The following is a 12,330-nucleotide window of genomic DNA, read 5'->3' on the forward strand; positions in this document are numbered from 1 at the left end:
TACAGGTACGGCCTGGTACGGCCCTGCTAGTTTGGGCAGCAGCTGCAAATTAAGGACAGTTTGGGGGTGCGGTTGGAGGTCTTCATCAACGATTTGCATCAGAACTTGGTGTTCTTCCATAGTTCTTCAAACCAGGTTCTTGCATTCTGAAATATATGTCAATTTTTGGGTAAATTTGCTGTCATACAGTCATTGTAATAATCAGTCCAGAATTGGTAATAAAACAATTTCAGAATTTATTGCATTGTAATTGAAATATCGTTCAAAGGCTTTATATATATTGTAATTCTGCGATTATATTCTGAAAGTATCAAATCTGAAATTGCCATATTCTGAATATTGTTACTGTTATTATTCATTACACGCCAAGTGTTTGACAAAATTCCTTAGTTCAGTTTGAGGGTTTCAGTGGCCTTTATAGAGAGGGTCATTACATAATCATTGAAGGACCATCTTTTTCTTTCCAACAAATGAAACATCAAAGTTACAATAGAAAGAATCTCTTTCATCTACCAGTTCATGTTGTTCGATTTCTCATGAGAGCACCACACCTTCATTCATGGTTGTAGGAAGTGTTACCAAAATTTTGCACGTGTAAAATTGTGGAGGCAAAAAAATTGCATTATTGCATTTTTTTGAGGTACACATCTTGAAGGTCAGAAGTCCAGTATTACATCACTGCCATCCATTTTTATCAAAGAGTGGCATTTGTATTAATCATCACAAGTTTATACATCTGAGATTCAATTGTTCATACAATTGATGAAATGAGAAAGTAAAATACTGAATTACATATGTACCTCTCACACAAAAAGGCTGTGAGGGTAGCCTTCACTATATCATTTTCCCTATTTTATGCAAGTAAAACATCAAGAAAAGAATGAAGATAAATGCGTGAGGGTCAAAGGGTACCAGTCATTGCCTGGTAATGACTGACTGCTCACTCCTTGCTGGTTTGTCCATTGATGGGTTGCTCACCAAGGTCTGGAAGATCCTGCAATGTAAAGAAGGGTGGATTAGATCATCACGATCTAAGCAATGATGGCATAGCTCAACTCAAATGCAATAAACATCCATTCTTCCTTATCATTACACTTGAATAAAATGGAAATCATAGCAGAAAGGAAGATTGGTGCTAAAGTTGCAAGGATTAGCATCAATATTGTTAAAATGCAGTAAGAAGATGACAGATCAGAGCTGAAAGTACGAGCTACAGGTAGAGCAAAGGGATGTCAAATCAAACAAAAACATGCCAACTAAAATGATATTGAGAAACATTAAGACTTTCTACAATATACATAAGCCTGAACATTCCTCCAGTTTGGCAATAGCAGACAAGGAGAGAAGTTTCCATTGTTGAACCAGTATCAAGCAACAACAAGAAGATGTAAGTTATATGCTCAAAACTCTTATGAGGAAGCTTTTCAGAATACCCATAAGCAACAGTTCAAAAATAAGCAAGTCATTGAAAATATCCGTGGGCTCAAATCAAACAAAAACGTGCCCAAAAGCATATCATGCCTCCAATGTCCAATCAACAGCATTCCAGAAAAACAACAGCAACAGCTCATCCAACAACACAACAGGGAAGCAATAAATTTTCTCTCAAGTCATATATTTTTCTTATTTAAAACCAGTCTCGGTTTTCGAAGGCACCCAGAAGCAGCAACAACTTTAAACAGAACAGTCAACATGGCGGCTAAGTAGCAAAGATCATCTCAAGCCAGGGAACCGTAACATGGTGGCTTTGAACCCAGATTTCTCTTGTTAAGACAAACAACAAAACTATTTTGAAAAGCAACAGAGAAAATACACCAGGATTTCTGCAGATAAGAGTATGTAATAGCAGAGATATAATGGGGAACAAAAATAGCAGAGAAGATACAAATGCTGCACCAAAATCTCAGAGAGATACATCAAAGAATGGCGTGAATCATTCTTACCCAGCAGATGGCGGCAATAAAAGTTGAAGGCACCAACATTTGTGTGTTGAATCCAGTTATGGCAGCCTCAAAAGAAGCCAACATTGTAACAGAATTTCCACAAATTTGTTGCTGGTCTCATAAACGAGCTTAATGTTGCCCAGATTGTCATAAGTAGTACAGAAAATCGCTAGGGTTTTAAACCTAATAGACAAAGCAGCTATCGGACTTTTAAGAGAGAAAATGAAGAAGTATTTAGGCAATTGCCCTTTATGTTGGTTTTTAATTTTCAAATTCATCTGTCAATGGTATATGAAAGTATAAATAGATTTTCATTTGGCTTTATTGAGCAATTTAATAATCCATTACTTGAGTTTTGTTAAGCAATATGTTATTTTGTTGTTTAATACTTTATTTTATTTTATTATTATTATACATTTTGAAATTTGTGTTAACATTAACTAATTGATGATATTCTAAATCAATTAGTTAAAATGTTAAATTTAAATGCAATGATAATATGAAGCCAAATTTAGAAAAGTTGTTCTTGTTCTAAATGTTTGAGAGAGAATAGGGTCCATGTGGTACTTAATAATGGCAAATGAGTTTAGATTTGACACAAGAAGAAGTCTTTTATTGATTGAGTCTTGCAGTCAAATTTGTATGGAAAAAGGGGAAAGAATCTAGGAGGTATAAAGTCAATTGAGAATGGTCAAATTTGACTTTCTCCTAGTTTTTAGAAGCCATTTATGAGCAATTGGAGTTTTTTTTTGGGGATGGTTTGGGTGAGTCATAAGTATCTTAATAACATGAGGTGTCTTTTGCCTTGTTTTTAACTTCTTTTTGAAGAGTAGAGGGTCCTATTTTTGTGGGTTTCTTGTTGAATCCGACCCAAGAAGCTTCTAAAGCCTTTTTTGGTGGAACTACTTGGAGAGTTTTGGTACTTAATGAGTGGGGAAGCTCATTTGTAAAGGGGTTCTCTCTTATGCAATTTTTTGGCTCTTAGTGATTTTCTCAATCCTTTGAGCATATTTTCTGCATGATTTTGTAACTTAGTGATATCCAGAAGCTACCTTGGAGATTATTTTGTCACATTTTTATCATCTTCTTGTCATTTGCAGAATTGTGTAGTGTGATTTGATAGAATTGTTTGTGAAAGCATCATTTTCCTTTTAGTTTTGTCTCACTTTTGTACCTATTCTGTGGTAAATGTATGGCACAGGTTGTAGGTTGTGTGAGCAGATGTAATGTGTTCTTCATTGTGAAAGTTTATTTTCCTTTGTTGAGCAAATAACCATTTCAACCTTTCTGCAAAATATTTATGTGAATGCTATGTTAGGCAAGTTGTATGAGTTTTGTAAACCGTTTCATGATTTTCAAGTGTAAAAGTTCTCTGAATATCACAGATTCGAACTTTAGGTGCATCACCATAGGTTTAATTTCATTTTTTCATTATCTCTCTCTCCCTTTCCCTTAGAAAGTTTGTGAGTTTTAGTGAAACATCTGAAAGAAACCGGCCTAGAAACCAGAGGTGTCACTTCATTAGCATGTCCCACGTAGAAGTGATTCCCATGTTATACCAGAATTACTGAACTCTATCTTGCAAATTCTGGTACTTAACAGGAAGCAAACAAGAGGCTATAGAACTCTACCCCTCCATAAATTACCACAGTTTGGAAAGTTTTGTACTGTGCAGAACAGTTTGGAAAGATTGGGTACCCACATCAGAATATTTTATCTTCAAGTTTGTAAAATATGTTGTAACACAATCAGAGTGAGCGATCAAGGAGTATACCTTGTTTTCCTTTATTCTTTTTGGATTCATTCCAAGAGATTTTATCCCATGGATGAACTTCATATGATCCTGTCCATATGTGTCTTAAAGAGAAAATTCCAAATATATCATCAAAAGGCAAGTCATTAAAAAAGAATTTAAACACGTCAAATGCTTATGTTAAAAGTCTATAGTTTATGATTATTTTTGGTTTTCATTGTGTATACTTTTAATTGATACTTGGATCACATTCAATAATCCAACCAACATCATGGAGAAGGGTGTAACAAATTTGATTAGAATCCACTAATTCTAATTCTAATTTTAGCATCAAGAGCAGTGGAGAAGGGAGTAACAAATTGGATTACAAAATCTGCTAATTCTATTTCTAATATCAAAAGCGATGAACTGTATGATTACTAGTGAATTTGACTACATTTGTTCTTAACTAACGCTTCCACCACATAGAATTATCTAACCCAACAAGAGAAAGAGGCAAGATTATGCAATTCAATCCATCACTATCTGCTCTATGATGTTGGATTGGCTCACTGATTGTGACCAAAGCATCAATATAAAACATACAAAATCAACATCAAAAGAAAATATACATTCTACTCTAAGAACTATAAAAAGTGCAGGCCAAATATTGAAAGTAGGTTAGGTTCACTGAATGTAATGAGAACATCAATTAAAAAGATGCTCTTAACTAAAACCATGAATTTCCACAATCTATACTGATCATGGCTTTGTATTTTTGTAAATACTGTATTGATCATTCTCTGTGACCCAATGTCAGGGCGGAAAGATTCCACAATCAAATTCATCATTATCCTCTCTCTGATGTTGGGTTGGCTCACTGAGTGTAATCAAAACATTAATTACAAACATGTTCAGTCAAGACCAAAAGTAATCACATATGGTACTACATGAACCGTGGAAAGCTCATGTAAATATTTGAAAGTGTATATCAGATGAAAACAATCAACATGTTGGTGTCAACCGACAGAGAAACACAAAATCATATAAAGTCAAATTTAAAAACATGAGGAACGAATATATAATATAATGTTGTGAAGTAATATCTAGGATAACTAAGCACTTTGTGTGTTAGAAAGGTCTTGAAAGGACATGAAATGAAGAAGTCCATGCAATATTCTACTAATTCACTTTCAAAGACAACCACAAGACATTTAAACAACAAAACACAAAACTCTAAAGCGAAGTTAGCACATTCTTGCAAATTGTTGAAGCTTTTGTACCCTAAAATGTGTACTCACTACATAGTTGCACGAAACCTTTAAAATCAGATGCCTAACAAAACATGCAATTGAGAGAGAACCTGAGCATCATAATCTTCCAAAATATAATTTCCTAATTGTTTTCAAAGCACAAGATAATTCAACATATGGAAAAAACATAGCCAGTTGGGTTGTTATAAACACCATGTTAATGCAAATATATTCTATCATCTAATTAATGCAAATGCCCTATGCCCAGCTATATTTTAGCCAGATATATGGATCAGCGCAGTTCAGACAAGTTTTAGCTTGATTTAGAATACAAGGAAATGTCAAACTGCTTTCTAATTTATTCACATAATAAACAGAATCAGAGAAGATAAATGAGATGCTTATCGTTAAATCTCTACACACATGCATTTTAAGAATTCTTTTCAAGTACTGCATTTCAAAGCAAATTCTGGTACATCTTTCAAACAAAGAAAATTCTACTTCACCGCTCAAAAGTGGTCTATATAAGGTACAATATTTGGTGAAGTTTCATAAATGGTGATGCAAGCAGAGTATGTTTAATTATGGAGTAAACTCTGTAGTTAAACATGTTCGAGTTGGAGTAGTACTGGAATGGGTGACCTCCCAGGAAGTCCGATACTTCACGTCTTGAGTGTCACCAAGATCCAGTAAGTGTTAAGTGTTCCATTCATTCTCATGAGAGAGACATTCGTGTGAACCACTATTCATGAAACATGGGTCAATAAATTTGACTCAAAAGCTACACAATTGAATCCTAATAACAATATCACACATGTAAAATTAAAGCAAATAATATTTGTAATTCCAGTATTAATTATTTAGCCTATTGGATAATGAGATAGCTATTATATGAGGCTGCTCGAGCCATATTTAATGGGATTTGACATATACCAAGATACATCCACATAAACATTTTTACTATTGATATTTTAAAATCGAAGCAATGTTTCCTAAATCTTTTCATCAAATCAATTGTATGCATATCCTGTGAACAATGCAGCCTATGATAACACTTCTCAAACAATTCACATACCTTGTATATGCTTCTACATTTTGAATGCATTCCTACCAGGGCCGTTGCAACTACAACATCTGACATCATTCTTCTCTTTTATTCTTTGATGAATGCACAAATCTTCCATTTTGGCACCCGCAAAATGCTGCCATAGGTTGTATAATCTGGCTGTACCCCTTCCAATTATATTTGCTTGAATGTTTCTGAATTCTCTGCAAAAATTCATTTGTAGATATCCTCCAATCATTGCATTCCATGAGATGACATCTCTTTAAGGCATTTTGTCAAACAGTTCATGTGCCTCATCCACGATTCCATGTTTTGGAAGCATGTCTGACATGGCATGGTCCAAAGAGAACTGGTAAGATTTGAAATTCAAGTTCCTGCATTTGCATTAAGTTTCCATTAGAATCAAATTCTCAATGGTGATAAATTCATTGAATTATGATGAGCCATTGCAATCCAACGTAAACTCTGGTCTATCTAATTCACGTGCCTTTTAGCCTGACAAATGCGTCTCTGTTAAACATGTTGTAAAAGCTGAAGTTTGTCTCTAATCTGATTATAAATCATTTTATTTGGTCGAACACCAGATTACAGGTTCTTTTCCCTTGAGGATGGAGTTTGTGTTGGTTACAATATTCCCGATCACTATAAGTTGGATTTTGATTTATTGCTTCTGTTGAACTCAAACCTTCACAGTTTCACTATTCACCAACTTGTTCTTATATGGTTAGTGAATTTTGTCTAATGATTTCAAAATCCTTCCATCAAGTTCACTTTGTACATATTTAGTAATTTATAGCTTTCAATGAAACCAAATCTCTTTGAGGCATTTTATTAAACACTTGCCATGCCTTGTCTGTGATTTGCTGCTTAATATTATCAAAAAACATGCACCATTATTCACAGGTGTGCGTATATGTCACAATAGGGTTTCTTATTCAGTAGGAAATCATTGATATGGTTACACATCTACATTGTACAGCGAGAAACTGCATCAATTAGATTGTAATCCTTCCTGCTTTCAGGTGTCCAATCTCTTCCTCCAAATCTGTTTCACTAAAAAGAACAGAACAGGAAAATCATCATGGCTTCAAAATTCATAACTTATCCTAATACAAAGGAGTACCCATCCAAATGCCATGATTGGACGCTGACTTGAAGAAGGAAACACCATTCATGGCATAACATTGTTTCCCATTGATGACGGGACCAGAATGTTCAAGCTTGAAAGTTCTATCAATGGTGATCTTTCCATTATGTTATGATCCTTGGGTATTAGGGCGAGCCGCACTGGCTGTTAAGTTCCTTCTGCACAACCACTCCCTCCTTGTTAAATTCTATCAGGAGATCTGTGTATGTAAGAAGAGAAAATCAGCCCTCATATATGGTCAACGGTCACACTTTTAAATCTAATAATTCAAAATATAAATGTCCATTTTTCAAGATACTGCAAATTGATGGTGCTTATGATTCAAAGTCTTAATGGTGTAGAATTTCACAGATAAAATCTTGCTGAAAGAAAGAGGTCAAATTGCAAGATATAAAAACATAGAAAAATAAAGCTTCAGAATAAAAATCTATTAATCATTGATTTATTACAATATGCATAATAAAGCAAGGTATAACTATATACAAAATAATTTTTTTAGAAAATCCTAAATCTAATGCACTAGCTAGTAGCTGGTGTTGAACTGGTACATAACACAGTTAACTGGACGTTAGGAACAAAAAGCCTTAGTTAGGGCAGTGGATCAATCTAAATAAACGTTGCATTAGCGACTTCAATTTTGGGCATAAGAAAAATGGATTATATGTAGTGGAGATCCCAAATTAATGGATGGTGCATGAAAGATTGGAGTTTGACACTCCATGAGAAAACTAAAGTTGGAATTATGCACCAACATCCCCCCTTAATTTTAACTTTGGAGAAAAGAAATTTTTGAGGAAAATAAAGAGGGCCCCCCCCCCCGGCAAAATAGATGCTTATAATAAAGCAATAAAACTACCATGCTACAATTTCTTTCACCCCAAGAAGCTCTCTGAGAAAGTGAATTGGAAGAGAAGATAGATCCCTCCAAAACGAGCAGTCAATGGTAGATGTCTGAAACTATGTGCAGAAGGTGGTCCATGATCTTTGACCAACATTCTTTCCGTTAGGAAGAAACAAAATTGAAGATGTGTGAATGAAGTCTCCCCAATCCTGAAAGGAATATGTAGGAAGAAATCTCAAAATGTATGATGCCTTTGAAAACTGCTCCATGGTCTCCGTGTAGATCTTGAAATAGCTTGAATCTTTTAGACACTGATGGACAATATAATCAAAGGACACATTTATCTCCTAAGAAGGAAAATAGATCTCATCAAATTGTTGTGCAAAAGTATCCAAACTCATATCAATCTATGAAGAATGACCATGTAGAGAAGGAAGAAGAGCGATAAAAGGTTCCCTAAAAACAACTGAAGAAGAATCACCGTTATCAAAGAGAAGATGTATGGAATCAATATTGTCATCTAGATCCAAAATGAAAGATTCTACAAACAAAATAGACATTCCTAATAGAAATTGATCCCAATGAATTGAATCCGGAAGACACAAATGATCCTGCTGCAAAGAATCATTAGAGGCTTTTGATGAAGCAACTCTAATCTCTGAAGAAACAGCAAGAGCACCAGGGTGGTCAATAAACTGATTATGCAAGTAGGATGTGTCCACACAAGATGGGGCAACTAAAATCTTAGTATCACCCATAAAAGCCTATTTATCCAAGGAATCATCACTTTCAGATAAAGAGTCAATTCTCCATACAATTGTCGAATGATGGTCCAAGCAATGAAAGGGCACTCTGTGCACTCTATATGATATAAAATATCCTTAGAAATAGTAAGACACATTAGTCCATAGACAATATCATTACTATTAAACCATGCAATTTTTTGTTCATAATTGTTGGGCTTAGAAATGTATCCGAGGAGATAGGGCAATAGATCTTTCTCAAGGCAGTGATTCTCTATCCCCCTTTTTCCAAGACAGATAATTCTCTAAGGTTAGCTTGACAATAGAAAGATGAAATAAATACTAGACGTTATTGATCTCTCCCAAAAATGGAACTTTATATTAGTTTGTGATTACAAAAAGAAACACATTAACAACCCCCAATCTAATAAAACTTTTTCATTCTAAACAATCTCTAGTCTGCAATATCTGCAAATAAAATCAATGCTTCTTCTTCCAACTCTCTAAGCTCTGATACCATGTAGAATTTCACAGATAATCTTGATGAAAGAAAGAGGCCAAATTGCAAGATTAAAAAATAGAGAAAAATGGAGCTTCAAAATAAAAATCTATTAATCATTGATTGATTACAATCTGCAAACTAATGCAAGATATATACAAAATAAAACCTTTAGAAAATCCTAGATCTAATGCAGTACCTAGTGTTTAATTAGTACATCAAATAGTTAACCAGAGGTTAGGAACAAAGAGCCTCAAATAGGGCAATGGATCAATTTGAATTAATGTTGCACTAGTGACTTCAATTTGGGCATGAAAAAAATGGATCATACGCAGTAGAGATCCCAAATTATTGGATGGTGCATGAAAGATTGGAGTTTGATGCTGCATGAGAAAACTAAAGTTGGAATAATGCACCAATAAATGGAGTTTAAGAAAAATGGGTCAAAACAAGACTCACAAGTAGAATTTAAATCCAAACACTTAAATAATGATACTGTGAAAAACACATATAGTGAGATGTCACACATAAGCCATTTGATCTCACTGCCATGACTCTTTATTTCCCCACACTTATGCTCTTGATAAACATTTGAACTTCATTAGAAAATAGTTTTCTCCCACTAGTACGTTTTCAGTTGTTTTTCTACCAAAATTTTCAGCCACAGGCCATATTGGCCTATGATTTCATCTTTTTAAATTTTTTTTATTATCCCCGCATTGGTTGAAATTTCGACCAAATGAGGGTTTTATGCCCAAGTTTGTTGAAATTTTGACCACCTTAGGTTTATTCAAGTTGGTCGAAATTTTGACCAACTCGGGTCACATAACAAAAAAAATAAAAATAAAATGTTATATGGTATATTTCAAGCGGCAATTGCACAGACCATGGTTTCATTCGGGTTTAACGTTGAGGTCTTCCCTTCTGAGTAATATTGGGGCTTTTCCCATCTTTCTGCTTGCACAAATCAGCCATCATAGGCCACTGCTTCATGCAGGCATATCTAAGTGTGTTGAGTGGAACTCCCCAAACCTGGGCCTGTAGTTGGAGGAAGGCGCTTATTCAACTATGAATTCTATTGATTTAGGTTCGTCTTCTCTTCCATTGAAAACCTTTATGTGTATATCTACCTTGGAAAGGAATATGAAAATGAAATCTTTCAAGTTATTCTAGAATTTGTTTTCTTTGTTTCTCTTATGCATCTTGGATAGAGTAATTGTATACTTTGTTCTCTGCCCTAGCCGCTTAGGCAGAATGGGGGTGATGGAGAAGTGGTAGATGGAATGGAGGAACAACTGGTTGGAGAGTACATAATCAACCACATTGGCCCCACCACTATGAGGCCTGCAAGTGAAGCAGTGGGAACCTAGGAAGCGAACCTTAAATGACATTGCAAAGATTTTTTTCCTTGCCAATTCTCATTATCTCTACATGCCATAAAATCATGTCTCTTAGAAGTCATTTTTGTGAAACTTCTTGATCAATAACATTTGACAAGTCCTCATCTTCAATCCCTCTCGCTTAGAAATGCAAAGGATTCAACATTCCTTTAGAATATCTTCTAGAATTGGTCAAACATCATTATCCCTCTTTGTTACTGCTCCAATAGTAAAATCATCACATTGCTGATATTCATAGCAATGCCATTCCATATTTGTTTCTCTTGATTACTTCCTCATAGCATTCTAAAACCATTCTTTTCATTGCTCTTTCTCTATTTGAGTGTGCCTTATTCCTCTTATTCATCTGATTCAATCTTGAGGCAACCATCCAATCTTTAATTAAAAGGAAACATCTTCTCAAGTCTGCTTGCAGAGATTCTCTTTGTCCCTTAGCATTCTCTCTTCTCGTCATGTTCATTTCTTCATCTTTTTTCCAACTCCATTTCTTTTCAATAATGTTTTTTACACATTGCCCAACTCTTATTTTTCATTTGACAATTGGTATCTTCCTACCCCTCCTTTTTTTGTTAAACACATTGTGCCAATCTTGATTTTGGAACTCAATTTAATGGGTTTGTTCACATTACAAAACTCAACCAAGCCAAAGGCATATAGCTTGATTTCTGTGTATTCATTGAAGAGCATACATATTATCTACTTGACTATATGCAATACTAATGCAAGTAATGGTGGTGATGATACTTGTTTGTTAATACAAAAACTCTCAAACTAGGCTAGGCTTCTTCCAAGCCTACCTAAGCATAACATATGCTATCCCCTTCAATTCTCTAAGGTTAGAGACAAGGTGAATGGCCTATTCCTTGTGCCAATTTCACCTATTCCAATTGTCTCCACCTATACCTTCAAAAAAAATCACACAAGAACCTCTCACACCTCACTACACAACACCTTCATCACCTCGCACCTGTAGGATCTTTATCAACATCATATCCCTATAAGTTTCCAAAGGAATTAACTCATTGCCAATACAGTACCTTCACTATTCATAAGGTTCTAGACACCTTAGAGGCTTCACAACACCAATACAAATTGCTCTACCTTATAGCTTCCCTTGGAAGGTAGATTAAGAACTCAAATTCTCCAAAAACACCTCTCAAACTGAAGGCAGATTGAGATATCTCTTACTGATATTGACATAATTCCAAGACTATGGATTCCCACTATTCAGTCAAATAAATAATCTGCAGGCTGAGTCTAAACAGAGAAGCCTAACAACACATCTATTCTTTCTAACCTCACTCTCCAAAAACAACACAAAAGCTTCCAAATAACATTACCTTGTCAAAGCCAATGTCAAGCTTCTGACTTTCGGGCTTCCACTCATTGGTAGATGACAGAATTCAAAAACCTGAGTAATAGCGAAAATTTCCTTATTGAATAAGGTAATTGCCCCAATGTGTAGTCAGAATAAAGTACCTGTTAAGTTTAGTACTTGTTAAAGCTAGTCGGGTTGGGTAGTTAGGTGGTGAGGAAATCCGTCAGTTGATTTTCAACTAACCGACCTATCTATAAATATTTGGAACATTGGTAATGTACTCATGTTGATGTTTGGTATTCATAAAGAAATCATTCCTGGCCTACTAGTACTGTGGTATGAATGGTATGTGTTAGGTTTCACTTCATATGTATCAATTGAACTATTC

General features: G+C 34.9%; 1 long non-coding RNA gene across 3 annotated transcripts in view; it reads right to left on the reverse strand.

Moving 5' to 3' along the window:
• Positions 1-600: 600 nt before the first annotated feature.
• The window catches only part of LOC149549586 (uncharacterized), a 58,183-nt gene continuing 46,453 nt past the window's right edge, over positions 601-12,330 (reverse strand). For 2 of the 3 annotated variants that reach the window (XR_016354119.1, XR_016354118.1), the window contains exons 5-6: positions 6,004-7,340; positions 601-994 (exon numbers count right to left, since the gene is read on the reverse strand). This is a non-coding gene — a long non-coding RNA (uncharacterized LOC149549586). The remainder of the gene's footprint in view (positions 995-6,003; positions 7,341-12,330) is intronic. The other variant, XR_016354120.1, reaches the window with a different exon arrangement.

This window comes from Cupressus sempervirens, chromosome 7 (genome assembly GCF_028749045.1).
Source record: "Cupressus sempervirens isolate cs-2001-9-10 chromosome 7, ASM2874904v1, whole genome shotgun sequence".
NCBI lineage: Eukaryota > Viridiplantae > Streptophyta > Pinopsida > Cupressales > Cupressaceae > Cupressus > Cupressus sempervirens.